The sequence below is a fragment of the Girardinichthys multiradiatus genome, chromosome 20, assembly GCF_021462225.1.
Source record: "Girardinichthys multiradiatus isolate DD_20200921_A chromosome 20, DD_fGirMul_XY1, whole genome shotgun sequence".
Classification (NCBI taxonomy): domain Eukaryota; kingdom Metazoa; phylum Chordata; class Actinopteri; order Cyprinodontiformes; family Goodeidae; genus Girardinichthys; species Girardinichthys multiradiatus.
The window spans coordinates 29106784-29130148 of NC_061812.1; positions in this window are offsets into that span (position 1 = coordinate 29106784).

Sequence of the window (23365 nt, forward strand, 5' to 3'; positions counted from 1 at the left end):
CCAGGTTTGCTGTCAATTTCAGTGTTTTTGTAGCTTTCAGAGCTCATTAGTGATGAAAGATGTATTGATAGTGACAACTCCCCCTTTCCTCCTCCTCTTCTTCCACCTCCTCCTACATGGTCTCTTTCTTGTTCTCTCCCTCTCCCTGATTGTACATTTAGAGCTAAATTAATTAATCCTCAGAGTGGACATTGTTCCATGTTGTCCTTTTGGTAACACTGCACTCTTAGGTGTATCTTTTATCTGTCAAAAAGCACCTTGCAAAAATGTTCATCCCCCTTGAACCTTTTCATATTTTTAGCAAATTACAACCGCAAAACTCAAATTATTTTATCAGGATGTTATATGATAGACCTACATAACATCATAATTGAAAAGTGGAAAGAAAAGGATGAAAAGTTTAAAAACATTTTTTACAAATACTATTTAGAAAAAATGGTATCAGTGTTTGCCAAGAATATAACCCAACCACATTTAACTGTAAAATAATAGTTTTTACTGCTTGCTTTGGATTCTCAAGAGTATTTAGGTCTAGACTTTGATTTGGCCATTTTAACACATAAACGTGCTTTTAAACCAGGGGGGAAAGCCCTCGTTCCTCCTAAATAACATTTGTCTAACCAGACTTTTGTGTCTACCTTTAGGTATTAAAATATCCAGGAGGAGCAAACAAAATCTTTCATATTCATGTAAAGTTCCTAAAGTCCCTGCTAAAGAAAAGTATTCCCACAGCATGATGCTGCCACCAGCATGTTTCTGTATACCATGTAAATTGTGTATTCAAGGTGATGACAGATGTAGGTTTCCACCACATATCGTTTTGCAGAATGTTTCATTGTCTTCCACATGTCCCCAAAATGTTCTGTGAAAAAATGTAAATTGTGGCAATAAAGCTTCCTTTTAGCAATTAATTCCTTCTTGCCACTCTTCCACAAAGGCTGTATTTGCTCACACTAATAGTTGTCCTTTCAACAGATTTTCCCATCTGACCAGTGGATTTCCCCCAGAGTTACCATGGGAGCTTTTTTGAGCAATGCTCTCCTTGCCAGCTGGTCAGTTTAGTGTTTTCCTTGGTCATCATAATGCTGTTTATTCACCGATTTTGTCTAACATGTATTAGAGTTGTCTTTGTAAAAAAATAAAAACCATTCATCATTCTTCTTTCTGTTTCTTTCAGGATCTCTGTGTTGTGTTTTGTTGTTGTGCACTGTGCTTGGCCTCTAGGTGGCTCTGGGTACGTGAGGAGTGGTGACCGGTGTTTCCATATTCCTTAATCATCCTTGGAGGGTATTTAAGATGGAGGCCGCCAGCAGTTCAGCACCAGATTGTTGCCCTCAGTGGTATAGACTCAAGCCACAGTTAACCTAGCTTTGTCTTTGCCATCCAATTAATTTTGTATGTGGTCCTTCGCAGGCCGGATACCTGGACCTGACTTTGGCCCCAAGCATCTTTGCTATCTTGGATTTTGACATTGGAAAAGGATCTATAAACTACGTGGATTAAACCTGGTTTGCCTACCCTCTGCTTTCCGGAACTACTAGTTGGCGGCTACTTCGACGGTGCTCTTCCTGGAACTACTACGAACTACCTCAAGCGAACCCTGTCCACCCTCCCACACAATAACATCTCCAACAGAACCTCAGAGTTACCTCAAAGTGAGTCAAGTACTTGCCTGCTCCGTTCATCTCAGTGTGCAGCTCTGTTGTTGTCTCACCCCTGCTGGCGGATCAACCTCCACTTTCTAGTAAGGCAGATTTGTTATTTAGTAATATTCACCATTTTGATTCATACATTCTTACCGTGTCTACTTACCTTGCAGTTTGTCTCCGGTTCCAGCTCCGCCCCTTTCCCCTCGCTCACTGTAAAATAAAGCCTTTGTTAAACTTTATCAGTCTCCTGATTGCTTACTGCATGTGGGTCAAAACAATCCGTAAAACTATGACAGTTTCACATTTATGCTCTGCTTATGCACCACTTTATGTTTGTCTATAATATCCATAATACAAATTATAGCACTAAAACTTGAGGTGGTAACATCAGAAAATGGGACAAAATGAGAGAAATACTTTAGCAAAACGCTGCACATCTTGTATAAAATACAGCTACTCTTCCTCTGCTAAATTTTGCTTTTACATACAAGGAAATGTTGGTCATTTACACACAAAAAGAGGCCAGTAAAACAATTTAGCCACTCAGTTGTAGTATACTTGAATGCAATGTCAGTTTTGCTCCTTATTTATTCATCTCTCAACTTTACTGAGCTGGAGAGTGTAGCAAATATTGAATATGGATCAATAGATCACTCCCCAGGATGCATACTGTCAGCCGACTGAGCCCTCAGGCAGATGCCAAGCCTCTGGTCATATTTGCATTTGGAGACAGAAAATAACTACTGGTTGTCAGAAAGAGGGAAACTATGTGGCCTCTGCTTTTCTACATTTATTTTCTATTTATTTCACAAAACCGGTAAATGGAAAATATAAAAGCTGGAGGACTTTCTGCATTTATGAACATGACAGTAAACCCTCTGCTTGTACATACGCATATATGTGTGACGGTGCCTGGGTTTGTTTGTGCCTCCTTATCTGTGCATACATGTGCGCTCACATACACATATACTAAGCATGTGGCTTTGGCACGACGGTTAAACACTAAGAGGTTCCCTGAATTTAAATTATAATTGCTCAGATGGAAGGACAATTTAGAGAGAATGAGTTTTTTAGGGCCTTATAAAATATTAACTAAGCGGATGACTGTATAATCTGTGAAGAGATAATGTCTGTCTCCGGCTCAGTTTTCATCATCTTCCTTTTCTTTGTTTTTTGTTTAATCAGGTTTACAGGAGGAACATGCTGAGTATCCTTTACATAGTCAGATTTTTTAGCTGAAATTTATTTTAAAATCTTTGTTTATTAGCCCACTTACATGTTATGTATTTCATTTTACCCTTGACTCTGGTATCCATCCTTCAGCTTTCTGACCTTTAGGTGTCTGAGCTGCAGAAATATGATTATACAAGAGAGGTGTTATAGGAATGTGAGCTCTGAGGACCAAAGTCACAAGATAGATCTCAGATTCAACAAGGCTGCTGGCAGTTAACCCATGATTCTAAGACGGTCAAAGCCTTTTTAACTGAGGAGAAACTGACGATAAGCAAGACTCTCACAGCTCAATTCTGACAAATGATAAAGTAAAGTTTTTACAGTTCGAAAAAAGATGTTCATTGTTCCTTTAGTGGGTTCCACAAGTTTATAATGCATAGTTCTTGCAAAGTCTTGAAAAGTCTGGAAAAAATATAGAATCTGAGCTAGTATGCTTTCCACCATTTTCCAAGTATGGTTAAATATGAATAGGGAAAAATCTTTTAGACTTTTATTTGTCATCCAGTTATCTGAAAAATAAAGTAGGACATGGTCAAAACTGCATTTTGTCCAACTCACTGATTGTTTTGGTTGTTGGAAAAATGCATTCTAATTTAAAAAAATCTAGAAGAACCATTTCACTGCTTTTGTCTTCACCTAATTAGTCAATAGGGCCCACTTATATGGAATTTAGTCTCAGTATGAATACAGTTGGTTGTTTTAAGTCCCCAGAGGTTTGTTAGAGAACAACAGCAAAGAAAAAGCATCATGAAAACCAAGGAGCAGAGATCCATGGCAAGCGTGGAAGAGATTCAGAGGAGGGAAAATCTGTCGACAGGACAATCATTAGTTTTAAATTTTTATAGTACTTCTAAATGTAATTATATTGACCGTCATGTAAAGCACTCCGTGTGGAGGGAAACTAACACTGCCAATTACCCTGAGCACATCATATCCACAGTGAGATATGGTGGTGGCAGCATCATGCTATGGGGGTGCTTCAGCAGGGAGAGTTGATGGGAAAATAAATGGAGCTCAATTCAGGTCAATTGTGGAAGAAAACTTGCTAGGGGCTACAAAAGACAACCAGAGCTACAATGTAAAGGTTCAGATCAAGCATATTTGTTAGAATGGTCCAGTCAAAACCCCAAATAAATCTAAGAAACTGTGGCAAAACTTGAAAAATTTTGAGGAATGCTCTCAATTCAGTCTGATTGAACTTTAGCTATTTCACAATGAAAACCAGGCAAACTTTTCAATCTCCAGATGCTCAAAGCTGGTGGAGACCCACACAAAAAGATGTGCAACTGTAATTACAGCAAAAGGAACAGAATAATGAAGAGGGCTGAAGAATAATACAAGAGGGCTGAAGACAACTTCATGTCACACTTTTCAGCTTTTAAATTTGTGACAGAGAAATGATGAATGCTAAGAATGAAACCAAATAAATTCACTTTTAGGTTGATCCCAACAAACCTCAGACCTCAATATCTTATTCTTTCTATACTTTCACTCTAGTTAAATGTTCCTTATAATGTTGAAACTTTCCAGCAAACATGTTTAAAACAAAGTATCTGAAGTTAAACAAGCATGTCCTATTTCTTGCTATGATTACTTCTAGTTGATGTGCTGGTCTTCCTCCGGGCATGTGCACGGAGTCATATCTTATCAGATAGGTTACTGTGGCATTAACACGTTCATTCAACATGGAGGTGCCATCAACACAGGACGTCAGAAACACAGGTGGTGTAAAGAGGCTTTGGAAAAGGCTCAACCTGACCTGCAATCTCATAGGTAAGGCAGTGGGGAGAAAGGCGAGAGGAAGAATCAGAGAGGGCTGAGGACACACAGGCAGTAATGCCAATGAAAACATTGTGATCAGAGCATCACACTGCATTAATATGCAGCTGTTGAGGATGTTGGTTGCGTTTAGACACAAGAGAAACTAAATGCTTTCACCAAAAATATGTTTTATTTCTTGTTTTTCCAAACACAACGTGGTGTAATTTATTCTGCATAATTTTTATGGGTCCATAAATGACCAGGAAAAAAGTGCATTAAGTGAATCTGCGCTCACTGAGACCTTTGGCTTGGCAACATTATATCATTCTTAAATTTTCAGATTTTTACTAAGAAGATTCCAATGTTTACAGGTCTAGATATGTAAAAATCCGATAAAACTGCAGAAATTAATTCTGTATAAAGTATATAAATTACTTTAAATCATCACCTGTTGAAAAAAGGTGGTTTGGGCACCTGATCCAGATGCCTCCTCTGTCCCCATAAAAAGAGGTTCGGGGCAGACCCAGAACTGGACCGTACATTCTTTCTAGCCTGCCAGCACCTTGAGATCACTCAGAAGAAGCTGAATAATGTTGCAGAGAAGTGGGTTTCTCTTCTACCTCAACTACTTGATCTTGAATGAGCTGAAGACAATAGAAGGACAGATGGATGACCAAAGACATTTTCAGCAAAAATCTGTTTGTTTGTGTCCTCCGAAATGGATTTAGATATTTATATATATTTCAATTTAAAGGTTGATTTTGACACAGAAATGAAAGGTTCTCCAAACATGCAGACATAGATATTAACCGCTAACTGATTCCCAGTAAGTTGAAGTTTAAAAAAAAGCAGCTGAAAACTGAAATCTACTTTTTAAAGTTAGCAAGGTAAAATATACTCAATTGGCTAAATATATGTAAAGAAATTGCCATTTTGCACAGTCAGTCAAAGAATCAATGAACTGGTGTTGATTTTGAGCACCAACTCTAAAGATAAAAAGAAATAATCAAATCCTTGTTAACTTTTCAAATTAAGCTCAGTAGGACTGTTTTATTATTTTGGAACTTAGAGCCATTTAGTAACAACTCTCTTGATAAATTTCCAATAACTGTAATTGTACTTAACATATACAACTCTTACCAAACTAAAAGACTCCGTTAGTCAACAGTGGTGCTGCTTGGTGCACAGCCTGACTCATACAGCTTTAAAAGCTTTTGTAACTCAGTCATGAGTACAGTAGGTATCCCAGAATGAGTACTTGTCATGAGTTTCCCATGTTCAGTGTTTAAGTTTTTTTTATTCATCTGTTTCCTCTGTGTTGTTTATGCTGTTCAGCTGCTGTTATTTTAGTTTTATTCATTGTAGTTTAGGTTCATGATTCATTCTTGTGTGTAGATGCTTCTGTTACTTCCCTGGACTCCCTGCTCATCTTCGTTAATTAACCTCCCTCCTTCCACAGCCCTGCGTTCTCCCTGTCACCAGCTGCTCCACGTTTTTCCTGATTAGGTCCCCCATGTCCATTGGTCCATTCTCCAGCCTACATCTCTATTTATACCACCTGGTATTCATTGCTCACCACTGGATCCTCCTGTTTACTACCCGCTCCATGTCTGAATACCTGTCTGTGCTCTATGTCCTACTGTTATCTGTAAGTTACCAGTCCTATATTATTAAAAAACTTTTCTACTCACCATGTGGCTGCCAAGCCCTTGTCTGCTCATTGGTCCACCAACAAACCAGCAGTCTGGTTAGAATGTACTCCACTACATTTTCTTCTAACTTCACATTTGTTTCCTTTTCTGCAGTGGTGCCAGGTGTGGTTCAGAAAATCCCTATAAATTGGTTTCCATCCAAACTGGGTCCTCCTAGGCCAGACAATCAGATATGATTTTTTTAAGATTGATTTATGAGTGTATGTTCGTTTTCGCCTCAGCCTTCAAAGCATGACAACAGCATAATAAAAACTCTTAAAAATGATAACTATTCCTAATAAAACATTTCATTTTCGGTGAGGTAACCTAAGATTATCAGTGGCCCTTAACTAGCCACCCAATCTGAAAATTTTCTGGAAACGTCCCTTGTTGTTATGCACATTATAAAACCTACCCTTAAACGTGACAGGGGGTCCTGATTTTGATCATCTTAAGCCTCAGCAGAGTGAGTCATCTGCAAACTATGCAAACCATGACTGTGTCCTGTTTGTTCCACACAGCATTTCAGGGATTCACAACCCTGTCTTTGCATAGAAAATTAATTTCTTTTTAAATTTGGCTTAATTATTAAAGACCTTCTAAACAGTAGTGAAGAGAAATGTATTCAAATCAACTTAAAAAATAATGTACAGCTAATAGAGAAACATTATTTTCATACAATATATTGAACTCCTCTGCAAAGTAAATTATGTCTTAATGAGGGTTTGTCTTAGTAAACATGTGTTAGGAACACACTCTGCTCCCGCCAGCTTTCAGAGTTGGAGTTTATTGCTAAAACTCTGATACCAGATCACGAGGAGCGGATTAAATGTTCAGTGTGGGGAATGCAGCAGTGAGCGTTCCTGATAAGTGTTGAGAAAAATGTGTGTACGTGCATGAACCGCGCTCCTCGGGGACGTGTACCTCTGTCTGTGTGCAGATCTGATTATGGTCCTTGATTGCGAGTGACAGTGTGCAGATTGAGTTGCACAGCCTCTCTAATTCTCTCTATTAATGAGTTGAGCTCCACACTGCTGCCCCGGACCCCATCTATTAATCACAATTTGTCATCTGTCTTGCGCTCTCCGCACTCACCGTCTTGTCCTTCTCTCTTCCTCCCACTATTTTTCCTCCTCCCGTACAAACATTAAACCCTCTTCTTCCTGCCCCATTCTCCCATCTTCTTAATAAATGTCTTATCTTCATTTTCCCCCACTGCCACCTTCCTATTTAAAACTATTTTTTTCCCAGAATTTCTCCTTTTTACTTTGTATAGATTCTCTTTCCTGCCCTCTCTGCCATCAGTTTTTATTCTTCTTTCTTCCCTCCCACATCTGTGTCCTTCGACAGTATGGCCAAGCATACAGAGTGGTTTCCTCCCTGAAATCCACATCTTAATTCTGCCAGCACACCAAGGTTAAGTAAGCCCTCTCACACTGGTAAATAATGATTTATAACTTCATTTAATATCCATACGTGTTGCTTTGTCATTATGTTATTGAAAGCAATGGGGCAGTTTATTTAAAATACTTCCACTGCCCTTATTTTTTTAGAAAATTGTTCATGAATTTATAAAATGAGGAACCATACTGTTGTATGTATTGATGTATTAATTTTTGGAAAGCCACTTCCACTGAAATGCAGTTGCAGAATGGTTACACCACAATGAGTGGCACTTTGTCTGGAAAGAAACAAGAGAACAATAGTATAAGGATAAAACTTTAAGCTGCTACATCAAATGTTTCCGGTGAATCCCTACTGAGCAGCCATGTCAGAAATTCTCCACCCCACACTGAGCATTAATTAAAGCTCTTGTCTGTCCCAGAACCTGCTGTTCCCTTCAGGAAATCTGTTTTCTGGATCTCTCCAACACTGCAAAACGCAGAGCATGATCACAGTGGCTAAATGACACATACAGGAAAACACAGACACGCTTTATGAACAATGATTGAGTTGAGCTCTATTAGTTTGACAGTCTGGATAGTCTGAAGTTATGCTAAGACAATAAACACTGGCATGATTTTTTTACTTGCTGTTGAGTTGTTAACATAGCATTTTCTCTACGTTTTTGCTTAGATTAGTTGATATCTGTGGGTTTTGTTATTTTTAAGTTTGAATTTTGGTGTTTGGTGACTGTGTTTTTTTCAGGATCAGCTGAACTCAGTTTTTCACTCCTTTGAAATGTTGTACTTATGTGTTTGTACTTGTTTTGAACTTGCACATCTCTGTTAAAACAACAGGTTTGGTGATGCAAAACAATAAAATGATGATTAATCCTTTTCAAATTTTGCCATCGTTTCACATCTTGGCTTAGCAATATTTGCTTCTTCTGCATTGCAAAGGTTCTCCAGACCTCCTGGATTGTGAGGACATCTGTTGTACAAATCCCTCTTCAGGTGACTCCTTAGAGTTTTGTCAAATTTAGTTCTGGACTGTGGCTTGACCAGGGGTCTGCAACCTGTGGTTCTGGAGGTGCAAGTGGCTCGTTGGACCTTCCAAAGCTCTTAATAATTTGGCTAAAAAGGATAAAGAGCCAACTTTTTAGCTATTAAGAGCAAAAACATAAAGATAAATGCAAATATTCTATCATAAATATATATATTGCTTAAAGTCTCAAAGCTTGTAAAAACTTCAGTATTTCATGTTTTCATTGGAATCAAGTTAAGTAAGTAGCAGTAATGTGCTGATAATTAGACGCAACTGTCTAATCTGATTGTCAGTATGTAGTTTTGATGCAGAATGTGTTGAGCAAGGCAAGTCAATTATAAAGCATCACTTACACACAAGGAAATTCAAAGTGCTTTACACAAAATCAAAGGAGAAGCATTAAAATAACAAAACCGTTTTGAAAAACATTGCATAATCAGAAACAAATGTTAAAATGTAATTTTAAACCTCACGCTTCAATAACTCAGTGATTGGACAAAAATTTCATTTGTGAGTCTCTTTGATTACACACTGCAGGAAACATTTATGTTTTGAGTCCTGATTTAAAGGAAGTAACAGTTTCTGCACATCTCAGGTTTTCAAAGAGTTTGTTCCAGAACTGAGGAGCATAGAAACTAAAAGTTGCCTCAGCCCTGTTTAAGTGACAGCGTTTTCTGGAGAAAATGGAGAAGCTTAGTTGCATTTCTACTGTTTGTTTACACAACAATTCAATTCAGTTTAAAAATACTTTATTCACCCAAAGGGAAATTAAAAGTTGTTGTAGTTCATATTATGAAGGTTTCTTCAAAGAGCTGTTGTAGATGCTGATGGCTGTGGGCAGGAAGGATCTCCTGTAGCGCTCCGTCTTACAGCAGATCTGAAGAAGCATCTGACTGGAGACACTCTGTTGTTGTAGGACAGTCTCATGAAGAGGATGCTCAGAGTTCTCCATAATGTTCTTCATTTTATGAAGAATCCATCTTTGCACAATGATCTCCAGAGGTTCCAGAGAGGACCCTGGTTTAAATGAAAGTTTATTTGTGTATTAGAATGGCCTAATCTTGAGTTGAATGATTTTGAGTTCAGGTGATCACTTTGGTGGTCAATAATCTGTTATTTGCTGTTTCTGTTATTTTGATTTTTTTTTCTAGTATTTTAGTAAATTTTGATGTTTTGCATTCAGTGTTTAGTGATGTTCCTGTATTGTTTTACTTATCTTTTGAGTGTTCACAGCTGCACCCAGTTAATCAGAAACACCTGTTTTGCAAAGTGCATTCAACCAAAGCAGGACTTAGCTTCCTATCTTTATTTTGTCCCTTCCTGTCAAACTCCTGCTTTTCTTCTTATTCATTTTTTCGGTGTTTTTTTCTGCTCCAACTGAGATCACTATGATTTTGGTTCTGATGCTCCGGACTCTGGTTCTCTGTGAGTTTCCCTTTTTTCTTCACCTTCATACAATTTATCATAATCATGATCCTGACACCTGTCTGCATTTGGGTCCTACACCAAAAGAGTCATTCACAACATTCACAACTTTAACATGGAAACATGGATATTCACTGTTGCTCTCCAACAGTTGGTTTCATGGTTGACTGAAGCTTTTTGACGTTTGTGCAGAATCATCTTCCCACAGAAGCAGGTTTAGATGGATTATTGTAAAAATAGCAGATCTGTTCTTGACATGGTTTCAGGACAATGTCAAGAACAGTATGGAGTATTAGGAACAGATCAAGTACATTGTTTGCAGCACTGACCATCAACTACTCAACATAAAAACGTAATTATTCCACTCACAACAACAACAATGTACCAGATTGTGAGGCTAGCTCCTTAAAGCCTCTGCTGGGTTCGAAGATGTTATCCCCTGCCTCTTATTTTGCTTGTCAACCTGGCAAGAACAGCCCAAGATTATAACTTAGATTTCAACACAAAGAAAAACCTTTCAATTTTCGACCAAATATGTACCAGTTTTAACCTAGACTTTTAAGGACTATTTAGTCATCGATCAAACATATTTTACCCAAAAGAAAGCTCACTAGGCAAGCTATATTCATACAACTAAGACATTATTTTGTCTATTTTGCCATTAGATGCCACCAAAGCTTGGAATGACCCATCGGGGACTGTACACATGAGCACACCACAATTTTTAGATTTTTACTTATACAAACATTTAAAAAACATCCTCTTCCTTACAATTGTTTGCTACTTTGTGTTTTTAAACCATATATATAATCCACAAGCCAAACATCAAAGTTTGTTTTGTGACAAAATTCAGAATATTTCCAGCGGTGAGACACTGTGTTTCCAGGCTGCCATTAGCCATTGTTGAAGCCCATTTGTTGATGCTGGCAGTTGCCATTTTCATATGGACCATATGGGTCGTTGCCCAGGGCAGCAATAGCACCAGATAAAACTATACAACTTATCGGTCAGTTGCGCCCTTGAGCAAGTTTTCAATTGCATGTTCAGTCAAAAGGGAGTTGGCTCTCCTGCTTGCTGCTGAGAATAAGGAGATTATTTTACATGCTTTGTGCAGGACTGCACTGAATTTTATTCCACCACCAGAATTTAGGTAAATACCTGCAGTTTGATTGATTAGGGGGGAGCAGAAGTAGGATCGCATTCATGCAAGAACTACCACTGGCTGTTGGTGGTTGGCTGCCCTTTTTTATAGGCAAACTTTTACAGGGTCACATTCCCTCACAGATCCCTTACCATCCAGGTTATTTCAGATAAGCTTGATACACATCCAATCTTACTGTATCACAACCTGCAATGCTATATAAATGTTGATATTTATACTAAAATGACCAGATGTGATGTGGTGCGATTTCATCTGATACAGCAGCATGGAGTTCTAGCTTTCAGGCACCAAAGATGGTCAGCAGTTCATTTAGGTCCACAAAACTTTAACTTAACACAACTAGTGTAATACATTTGTGAATATTAATCAGCTCTAGGCTCGATGCTAGGACATGGATTAAACCATTCAGGTGGATCCCTCGGTCTTGTTCTTTGAGGCTTAACTTTAACCCTGATTTTACTGGGCACACCCAATACCTCACAGCTCTTACTTTCACACTTTACAAATACTTCGTACTGTGGAGCATGAATGCAGCAAAAATAAAATCACTTTTCAAGAGTGTGGTTAAACACGTAGCGGGATGCGGGGATGGCAGGGTGGAGTACAAACCCGTGACGAAGGACAGAAAGACAGGCGGGTTGGATAAGAGCGCAAGGGATCATCCAGTATGGATGACAGGGGCAACAGAGAGAAGAGAAGAAAGGAGGGAGGGATGGTGAAGCGAGACATCGATGACCTTCTTTTCGCGTTTAAACCATGCTGTTCATGCCATCGCATCACTCAGAGACAAGAACACCTTCTATACCCTGCTGCTGCGACATGAACATGACAGGACTGTCTAATACACTGGACATTGCTATCTAATACACAAAACCACTTACACGCATGCAGTTTTCCTTTCCAGGCTTTGTGGGATTATAGATTTATTTTAAATGTAGTTTTCATTTAAAGTGCCTCATTAGAACCGGTTAATGCATTCTGGAACATGCAACAAAGAGCCTGTGTTACAAACAGACCATCTCATCCTGGTTTAATTGGCTGCAAATAATTTCAAAAGCTAAATAATGGGAAGCCTACTATTTTACTCACAATGAGGGTTGATTACATCAGAGATATATTGTGAAATAACAGTATTGCGCCCACCAGAGCTTACTGGGGAATTAGATGTTAAGTTATTGAATTAACAACTATAGTAGCCTTTTGACTTGCTCTGCACTTTTATTTATCAGTACAGTTTATGTATGAAATGGTGTGCAATAGTCCAGTGATTCTTAACCTGGGGGACCAGTCCCCCTAGAGGTAACTATCAGTCCTAAGAGCCACACTTAATGTTAAAGAGACAGTTTTGTACACATTAAAAATAACCTCTAAGATAATAAAAATGAGTAATTAACTGCCTAGTCGGCTGCTTTTACATTGATTAAAAAATAAATCTAAGTGTACTTTGTATTAACAATGTTGACTAAAAGTTGAAAAGTTATGAAAATGTCATGCTAGTGTTCTTCAGCACAGGTTTGCAACATGATTTAGGAAGAAATCAAGTCTGGTTTTACTAAGAGTATTCTTCTTAAATGAAGTGTGGTCCTGAAGATAAAAATCATTTGTTATGAGGTTTTATGGGTTTTGATTCACAGAAAAGAAATTCCTGAAGGCATGTTGGAGAATGCAGCTTGTAACAATAAGAGAAAGTCTGTATACAGTCATGCACAGAATCATGAAAAATAAATTCTGGTCATTTTTGAACCAAAAGGGCTTTTATTATTGTAAACAATTATTAATTTTTACCTTTTTGGCATTCATGCACAAAAATACGAATATACTGCAGCTCTCAAAAGTGTGGGCAGCCCTGTTAAAATGCAAGATTTCAGTAAGTAAAAAAAAATACACCACAATGGTTAATTTCAAATATTCTCCACGCTCCATGTATGTCACATGGAGCGTGGAGAATTATTGAAAATCTCTTCAATTCATCTAAAAAATACACAAATAAAAAGGTGCAACAGCATTGGTTGCATAAATGTGAACACCTTGAAACTAATACTGCGTTGAACCACCTTTAATGTTTTTCCACTTAAGGAACTTTCGATCTTGAACCGGTTTGGTACGCATTCTTTCGAACTTTGTTGAGCACCAACGAGTATTTCCACCAGTTTTGGGAGCCAAGCAAGACTCCTCAACAGTAGGTGTTACACAACGCGGGGGGAAGTGTGGTAGCGAGACAGTGGAGCTTGCTGGGCTGTGCACAGTGTTCCTTTTGATGCAAAAGGGGAGCATCCATGAACTACAGTTAATACAGAAAAGGAGATGGCGACTCCAAGCAAGAATGTTTTCGTTTTCATATGTTCAGTATCAGCAAAGGTCATGGGAAAGAGTAGTCATACAATGCGTCTTTAGTGTGTTTTGCAAACATATAAATGTTAATACGGTACGTTCTTCATCTTTGCCGCCGTACTTATTGTTTCTATCGACTTCCCCATGAGTGACATTATGGTTTGCAGCTCCAGCTCCAACACTCAGCCGAGCACGCATTGCAGTCAGAATCAGGTAAGTAAAACAATAAAATACACCTTATACCAACATTGAGGCAGGTAATAAGTTTTTCTCTACCTAAAATGGCGGCTCATCTCAAATGCAAATACCCACCTAATGTTAGTCCATGTATTTTCTCATAGACAAACTACCTGAAATTGCTGACATTAGCCAAGCAGTTTACCAGACTTCGTGATTCAATTCAATTTAGTTTTATTTATATAGCACCAATTCACAACATATGTCATCTCAGGGCACTTTACAAAGTAATTTAAATGTATTCATTCATGATGTGCTACTGCATTATGTCTAAGGATGATGATGCACAGTGGTAGAACCAACGAAAGACTTTCATCGTTTTCTCTTTTCTATGTGTTCAAGCTCTACACCCAGCAAACGTGTGTTCTCCCCTGCAGGAGACACTGTCTGTCCAGAATGCTCAGGCTTATTGTCTGAGATCTGATCATTTTACTCAGCCGGACCTGTTTCTGAATTATACTGTACCTGCTGTTAATCTGGACTGGGCTGTACAAGTTGTTTTTGTTTATCTGTTTGTTTGATATTCTGCACCAGGTTAGCCCATCAGTGGGAGCTCAATATCCGCTTCATCAAACACAGGATATGTGTTAATGTGTTTAATTAGGTTTTCAAAAAGAAGGCTCTTTTGTGAAAATGTAGCCCTCTAAAAAGAAAATTCATAATATTAATATTGAAGTTTAAAGGTCAGTCAGTCATTTTCTACCGTTTATTCCATAGTGGGTCGCAGGAAGTTTAAAGGTTTGATATGAATATACTGGTTAGAAACAGCCCTGCTAGGAATTAATAATAAATTTCATTAACAGTGAAAAGTTTGTAGAATTAAAATTCATAGAGAAAATCAGACTATTTAATCCAGAAAAAAACTCTGGTTAGCTAGCTCATTTAAACCATGTAAACTTTTTTGTCCCTGCCCCTTAAAAGAATTGGAATCGAGAATCAATAGAAACTGGAATCAAAACAAGGAATCAGAATCGAAAACGATCAAATTGAAACAATGTCTAACCCTAGCTGTCATAGTTGGATATTCCTGACTTTCCCACATTTGGACATTTTAGCATAAAGGCATCGTTTGCAAGCAGTTTGGAAATGATTGCAAGCATCTCATTCTACAAAGATAGTCAGGTGAAGAGTCTAAAAGCTTTCACAGCATTATTTATATATCATGGCAGTAGTGATATAAGGCTCCAGTCATTAATAACTGGAGTAAAAGTAGAATAACACAGGCATTACAAAAACTTTAAAAAAATTGAAAAAATAGAACTGGTAGGAAATGGTCAGGGTGACTGCCAAGGGGCCAAAATTACACTGAAGAACATGAAAGATCACTTTTTAGCAAGTGCTTGTTATGTTCTATAGGTGACTGCAATCTTATGTATTCTCTATATGTCTGGATGAACGAGTAGGGTTAAAAGACAAAAGGCTTTTCTTCCACAAAAAGCATTGAAGCCTGGACAAAATCTCCCCAAACCTTGCTGAAGGATGTGTGGTCTGAGGAAAGCCAACTAGAACATTTGACCACAGCTCTGAAAGGTAAGCTTGACACAAAAACAACGTAGCATATTGCTGAAAGAACACCATAACCATGGTGAAGTATGGTGGTGGCAGCATTATGCTCTGGGGTTATGTTTCTTCAGATGGAACAGGGTTATTTCTTAAGATGCATACAATTCTGAATGGTTGTACATACCAGCCAGTTTTGAATCCAAATCTCCCGTTGTCTGCTATAAAACTGAATATAAAAAAAGGGCTTTATTTTTCATCATCACAGTAGGTCAAAACATGTCAAAAAATAAATAAATAAAAACACTGGCTTTACCACAAGAAAATTAAAGTTTTGGAATGGCCCAGCCAAAGTTCATAGCAAAAATTCAGAATATTTGTGTCGCCTGAAAAGGGCTGTGGATGAGAGACAATCCCACAATTTTATAGATTTGGAAAACATTTGCAAGGCAAAAGTGGTGAAATATCACCAAGTCAAGATCTGCGGCTCCTACCAAATAATACTGAAGCTGATTTAGATCAAAAAGGTGCTTCATCAAAGTGTTAGTTTAAGGACCCGGTTATTGCAGGTTTTTCAATCTTTTCAGTTTTCTCCTTTTATTTAAGTTGAATTTTACAAGATAAGCACACCCATTCAAAATGAGAATATTATTGAAAAGTTCATTTATTTCAGTAACTCCATTCACAAACACATTATATAGACTGATTACACACAGGCTGATGTTTTCAGGTCTTTTTTTCTGATAATTATGATGATTTTTAGTTTACAGCTAATGAAAACACAACATTTAAGATCAGACAAATAAAAAACATTTTATATACAGAGATGTGGGCTTAATTACAAGTATGTTTAATATCTGCTTGTCACATGCTTGTCAGGAGGTCTAGCGTTCTTGGAGGTGGGACCCACGAACAGTTGAAAAAACAGCAGGCTCAGAAAGAATTCAGCTGAAACTGCTTTAATCTTTTTGATACAGCAAAGTAACCAAGCCGCACCAACAACATCAAACCCGACAATGACAGACATACTACGTAAATAGAGGTGGAACTAAATTGGGACAAACCATTACAAGGGATACACAACTGCAAAAGGATAAACAAAACGAGAATATTTACATTAAATGAACAGCTAATGAAACAATACATTACAAATCCAGACAAAACAGGAAATATTTTAATTTAATCCCAATAAGTACTCCAAACTTGACATAGAAAACATATGTGAAACCAAACTCCCTTCCCATTCCCTGATGGTGCGGTCCCAGAACCAAATAATGTGCACAAGCCCCTGGGGAATGTTTTGCCCGTGCACACCTGCTGGGAAAGAGAAATGGCAGGGGTAAGTACTCAAATTGAACTTTCATGTTTTCCTTTTATGCAATTAACATTTAACAATAATTTTATCTTGAAAAGATTATTCAATGTACCTTTACAGAAAAATCAGGATGAGGCCTGCTAAAGAAGCCACACCCCAAACAAATCTTTTACACTCAAAACAACCAAAATAAACTGAACTGCAAACCAAGATGTTGTTTAACTGTGTTGTCTTTCATTAACAAATATAAATATACATGTAAATGGCTCATTGTTACACTGCTTAAAGGTCATTATTTCCAAAAGGTACTTTTAACCTGACAAAGCATATTCTAATTAATCAATTATGACTGTCTGTCACATTAAAAGTATGTAAAGCTTTGAAATTATTTATCATGATCTAATTTTTATATTCCAAAAATTGTGGATTTGATTTTTGGAATTTTTATCTAAATGTATTTACTCTCTCCATTTATATCAAGTCTTTTCACTGCTCCATTAGAAAAGCATTTTTGTTGTACATTGTGCACACAATGTAAAGCAGTCACAGTGAGTTTATCTCCTGATGTATTAAAGGTCAAATAAATAAAACATATAAATATTACTGCTGTGTACACCAAAGCATAAAACTAAGCAGGCATAAGGACAGTTTAGACACGAATAGATGACTTCTGAATGATCTCATAAATCTGATGTTTTATTCAAAATCACACACTAACAAATCTATGTGTGTACAATAATTTCTGATGTCATTCATCTGCTTGTAACCTCCAACAAAATTCACCAAAACACAAACTAACTGTTATATCTATACAAGAGTTATGGTAGAAACAGGCATAATATTTATGTAGTGTCTTTTCAGCCTTATGAATAAGAGAACTCTGGACAAAGCATTAACAGATTATTAATAGATCAATATTGGATAAAAAAAACATTATACATTAGTGTATCAAACGATATCATAACATCCTGTATGTTTGAACCATAAACCTCGTTGCTGTTTTCGATGAGATATGACTCAATATTGCATGTTGATACTAATAGCTCATCCATCATTATTCACTAGGAATAAATGTGCAGTCATTCTGAAAAACCATCCGTCTCACGCTCTGGATGTCTCAGCCTGATCTATCCATCTGTGTCCTTAATCTGACGACCCTACCTGCCTTCACCGCTGGGTAAACAAGAGCTCTGGACACAATTACAGTAATAAATCTCCCCCCTCCTGCACAGTTTCTATTTTCTTCCCACACAGTCTAATACGTTGTCCCTCTATTTGAAGCTTTACCTCCAGCTCTCGCGCTCTTAGTCTTGATCTCCCCGCCAACCGAAAAGTGCGGTAGCCTCATTTGTTTTCTATCTTGCAGATAACTACATTTCATTTAGCCTGTGCTTGGTTGCACTGGTAAATACAAACTGCTTTGTTTTTCTCTGTCAGATGGACTACAGGTTCATAGAGAACCATCAGTCAAACAGCTTTAGTTGTGGACTCAAAGCAGCCAAAAGCAGAAAATCCACATTACAAATCTGACACAAGTTGTATGTCTGTGTTAGAAATTAGATGTAGACAGCCAGGTTACTGGGTACACCGTTCTTGAACTAGGTTGGACCCCCGTTTGCCTTCAGAAACATTAAATTCTTCAAGGCATTGATTCAACAACAGGCCAGAGATATTTCTCAGAGACTTTTATCTATATTGACAATATAATAATAAAAATAAAAACAAAACAATAGTGAAAATAATAAATTTTCCTCTTTGATTACTTCTATATTTCTAGCTCAAGAGAGAGGAACTTGTTTTGGTGCAGCTGCTTTTTGAATCTGGTGCAGAATTTGCACAAGCAGGTGGAGCCGATTGCTCCATTTTGCTTGTGAATTTCTCCCCTCAGAGTTTTAGGAAAACTCCAGATTTATTTGACCACAAAATATGCATAGGTGATAATGCAATTTTGCTAGCTCTTCACAGGAAAGATGGCCGCTCGTTTTAAAATCTGGCTCAGCTGGAGGAGCAGGAATCTAAAAATCTCAGACATTAGACCAAAGCAGGTTTCAGGAGTTGAGTTTAGTGGAGACTCCATGTCGATCATTCAGCAACACCTTGATCTGAACCTCTTGCTGATGTCTGGCATTGAATATGGTATCTCTAATACTGTATAGTTTGTTTACATCATATTGAGACAGTAATAAAACAGTTCTCTTTTTATCAAAGGAAACTGTAAATCTGATTCAAAATGTCCAGGAAAGGATTCCTATCCAGGTTTTTACTTGCATTGAACGTATTTAGTTACAAACCGTTTTAAAACATAGGGTGTGAAGCTTCTGTTCTCTACAAATCACTCCTTGTATTTTCAACCAATGAGTTTCCAAATTGTTTACCTGCTGTCTTGCAGTCATTAATTTAATACATGTGGTATATAGTCAGCGTTTCTTCTGTTATATTACTACAGACGGCAAAAGTAAATACCTCCACAGCTCCATGTAAAACCCAAAAGTCTTGTAATTTATTTTTATGCATATTTGTAATTGAATGTACTATGGGGAGATATCACATGGTGAGATTTTACATCTATTGAAGATACAGTTCATAAGACTGAAAAATATGTCAAAATTATTTTGTTTCTGTAATTCCACAGATAGGTAAATGAGACTCAACATTATAGGGTGGAAAGAAAATTAGGCCTGAAAACTCCTCCTTCTTCTTCTTTCTGCGAAGATTTCAACTCCTCGCTTCATATTTTTGGACTTACACTTACATATTTCCTAGTGATGACCAGTCAAACATCCCTCAGGAGCAGATCTGGTAAAACATATGCAGTGCTGGAAACAGATCAAAGGCTGGATTCACAGGAGGTGATACTGGTCAGACTCTGTAAATCTAGTATAGGAGGGGTTTAAAGAAAAGTATTCACCTCTTCCACGGTTTTCTGCACATTTCTATGTATTGGTTTTCCTTCATAAAATACCAATAAAATGCAATAAAGATTGCAACTGTAATGTAAGCCTGCATGCTGCCTCTTACCCAGGTCATCAATGTGGATGAGAATTAGTTTTCCACTGACCTTCCTGGTAAAAAAAGGTTAAATAAATAAATAAATAGTAAGAAGATGTGGGAAAACAATCACAGGTATGAATACTAACTGTAACTTTTATGCTTATTCAGCTGGAATTGTGAAGATGCTCTTGTGGATCAAAAAGTCAAAATAGCTCCTAAATAACGAGGCATATTTACAAATCTCTGCAGTTTCAAAGGGAAGTCCTGAGTCACTTATAAATTAAAGGAAAAGTTAGCCTTAGTATCTTGCTCAAGAATATGGAGGCAAATAAATGTTTTTTTATGCAACTATCTAGTCAAATTGTTGGAGCAGGGTGAAGTTGATGGAAGAGAAAAGAACAGGACAGGATTTTAAAATACACTGAAGCTTCTTAACTGTGACCTGTTCTCTGCAAACTTCACAGACGAGACAGTAAATCTCAGCTGACCAAACTCACTCCCTTTCTTTTTTCTGGTCATTTATCTTTTTTTTCAAAGCCAGGCCTTCATTACGTCTGTTGGTTCAGTTCCCTTTGTCTTTTTCCTCCGTTGAATAATAAAAATGCAGCATATCTACTATATTTTATAGAATGTTTAAGAAACAGTCTTTTACTCTGCTTTCGTTAAAGTGTTCATTTCACGGATGCTGAGAGCCTGAAGTTCAGCTGTCTTTGCTCACTGTGAGTGAAATGTAGTGCCGAGTATCATTGCATCTGAATAATTCATATCTGCTCTGTCTGCGTCCGTGTGTTTTAAATATTAGTCATAGACCCGCAAACTATGAATCATTCATCAGAGCCGATTAAAGTCTGCAGTTAATTAACCCTTATCCTTTCCCAGTTGTGGGGTGGGGTCAATGACCGATCCATGCCCTGACCTCTCAGACCACCTGCTCAATCCCTTCAAAGCTTGCTGTTAAAATTAAACCATTTAAGTTTCTTCTCAAATATTGAGTGGTTGTTTGCTTGATGCAGCCATGTTTAAACATTTTATTCCCATTTTAAATCCCAAAAATGTTTTTTTTGTATAATTAGGTATGACTTTTGAGGATATATCACATTGTTCCGTTTTAAAGACTGCACTGAGCATGCTAAATGTGTGTATGTGTGTATGGGTGTGAGTGTATGTGTAATTGGCGTGACGAGACAAGATGTTGAGAACTCAGTGGTGCATGTCGTCAGAGCGCTTGAACGCTCCACGTATGGCCCACAGAGAGAAGGACTGAAGGAGAAACAGAAGGGGGTAGAAAGATGAGAGGAAGAGTAAGGAGACACAGATATATAATACATATGCTTTTTTTGTTCAAGAGGCTGAAAACATTGTAGAGATATTAGAGCGAGCAGCTGCATGTGTTTCTTGGATTTTACAGTTTTTCACAAGGACTGAGCATGTCAGATCAGATTAACCTTATTACATTCAGTTCAAAATGTCAATCACTTCCTAATTACAGATTTATTCCAGTGGGTTTTGTTCATTTCATTTTTTCAGCTTCTCTGGAGTGTGACTTTGCAGGATTACAAATACACACAAACACTGTGAACATACTGCACACACACACACACACACACACACACATATATATATATATATATATATATATATATAAACTTCTAAATATCCCAGGGGTTGCTGTTGGAGCCATAAACCAGAAGTGAAAAGAACATAATTTCACTATTAGACCCTACACAGCCATGTGTCCCTTAATGAAATTTTAGACAGATGAGTCCAAATAGTTGTCCAAAGGCCAAGAAGCACTAGCAGAGAGCTTCTGAAAGACCTGGAACTAGCAGGTAGAGGTTATCCCATAAAAATAATATGTAATGCACTCAAACACATAAACCTCTATAGACACTAACTGCACAAGACTCCACTGGTGATGTAAAAACATGTGGAAGCTAGTTTAACCAGTAAAATAGAATATTGCCAGGTCAGATGAGGCCACTTCTTAACTGTTTGGATAACTTTGCACTCGTCATGTTTGGAGAAAGAATGAGTCTACTCATCAACCAAAATGTGCATAGAAAGGACGCCCAGAACCTTTAAGATTTTAGGACAGTTAGTGTGTAAGAATCTGTCACAATCACACCTGAGCAATGCATGTGTAGTTCTTCCATACCAGAGAGGTCTTCAAGTTTCATTACTAAAAACTGTCATACCCACAATGGTTGTGCGCAGGTGGTTGTGTTTGTGCTGTGTTTCTCTCTTCCTATAGGATGTGACTGGCAGGTGCAGCTCTGCAGGTGCTTCTCATTGAGCCCAATCAAGAGGGCTTCTAAAGGAGCAGGAACCAGGAGGGAGGCGTCAGATCATTATCTCTGCCAGTGTGGTAACCTGACTGTGTTCTGCAGTTCTCCTGGTTTTCATTAGACAGCTCTTAAACGCATTTCTGTTCCTGCTTTCACAGATCTTGATCCCTCTGGTGACCATGTCCTAAATTCCAAGCTCCTGTTTATCATGTTTTGCTCAGGAATTACTCCCTGCCACTCCGGCTGTGAGTCTCCCTTCCTCATCAGTCTCCAGCCCCACGACCCAGAGAACACCTCCCGAAAACACCAAACCATTGCTCCTCCTGCCTAATTCAGCCTCTGTGGGAAAACTTACCTCCTCCAACAAGCCATCATCCACCGCCTTCAGTAAGCAGACCTCACTCCTGTCCTGAACAACTTACTAGGTCTTCACCAGAACAAACAATAATAAAACTGTTAAACTGCTGTTCTGTCCAAATGATTGTTGCCCATGCTTAGAGTCGTTTAAACTAACAATATGACAAAAAAGGCTTTTCCACAAAGTATTTAATGAATTTCTTTAAGTATTGTTGCTTATTCTCTGTGTCATTCCACTTTTCGTACCAATAACTTCAGCTGTGGACTACTTTGGTTTGATTTCTTAGTATGGATTACTTGGGTTGTTGCCAACATCTGTGGTGAATTTTGTGACAATGGACCCTTTGGAGATATTTAACCTTTGACGTGTTCAGCACTTATTTTACCCACTCTATAAGTTTAATGATCGCTGATAACGACTCCACAGAACCCCACTCCATAAACATCTGCACCGCAGTAGCCAAGACATTGTTAGAATTAAATGATATTACCCTACACACACACGCACATTAAAAAGACATGAAACTATATAAGTTTCCTCTATTTTTAACTTAAAATGAAAAGAGCAAAAACCAGTCCATGGAAGTAATCTGATCTATTCATTATGACCCTGTTTTCAAACTACCATAGAACCTATTGTATTTGTACTGCACAGAGTGACTGATATACTGAGCTTTCACCTGCTTTATCAACAGAACTTTAAACAAGGCCTTCCAACATTATTCACCCTTAGAGTTCCTTTGTAATGGTAGGTCTGTGTTTCGTTGGGCAGTATTTCACTGACAGAACCAAAGAGTGATGAGACCATATGTGTGTGTGGTGTGCGGTGGTAGAGGAGTGACAGGCGGTGACGGTGGGTACACAGCGTAACCTTTAGAGTGGAGCCACAAGAGCATGACGGCCAGGCTCCAAGGTAACAGAGAGACAGACAGAAGAGGTGTTGTGGGGGTTGTTGTGGGGAGAAAGAGAAAACCGACAGGTGAGAAAGGAAGAAAATTCAG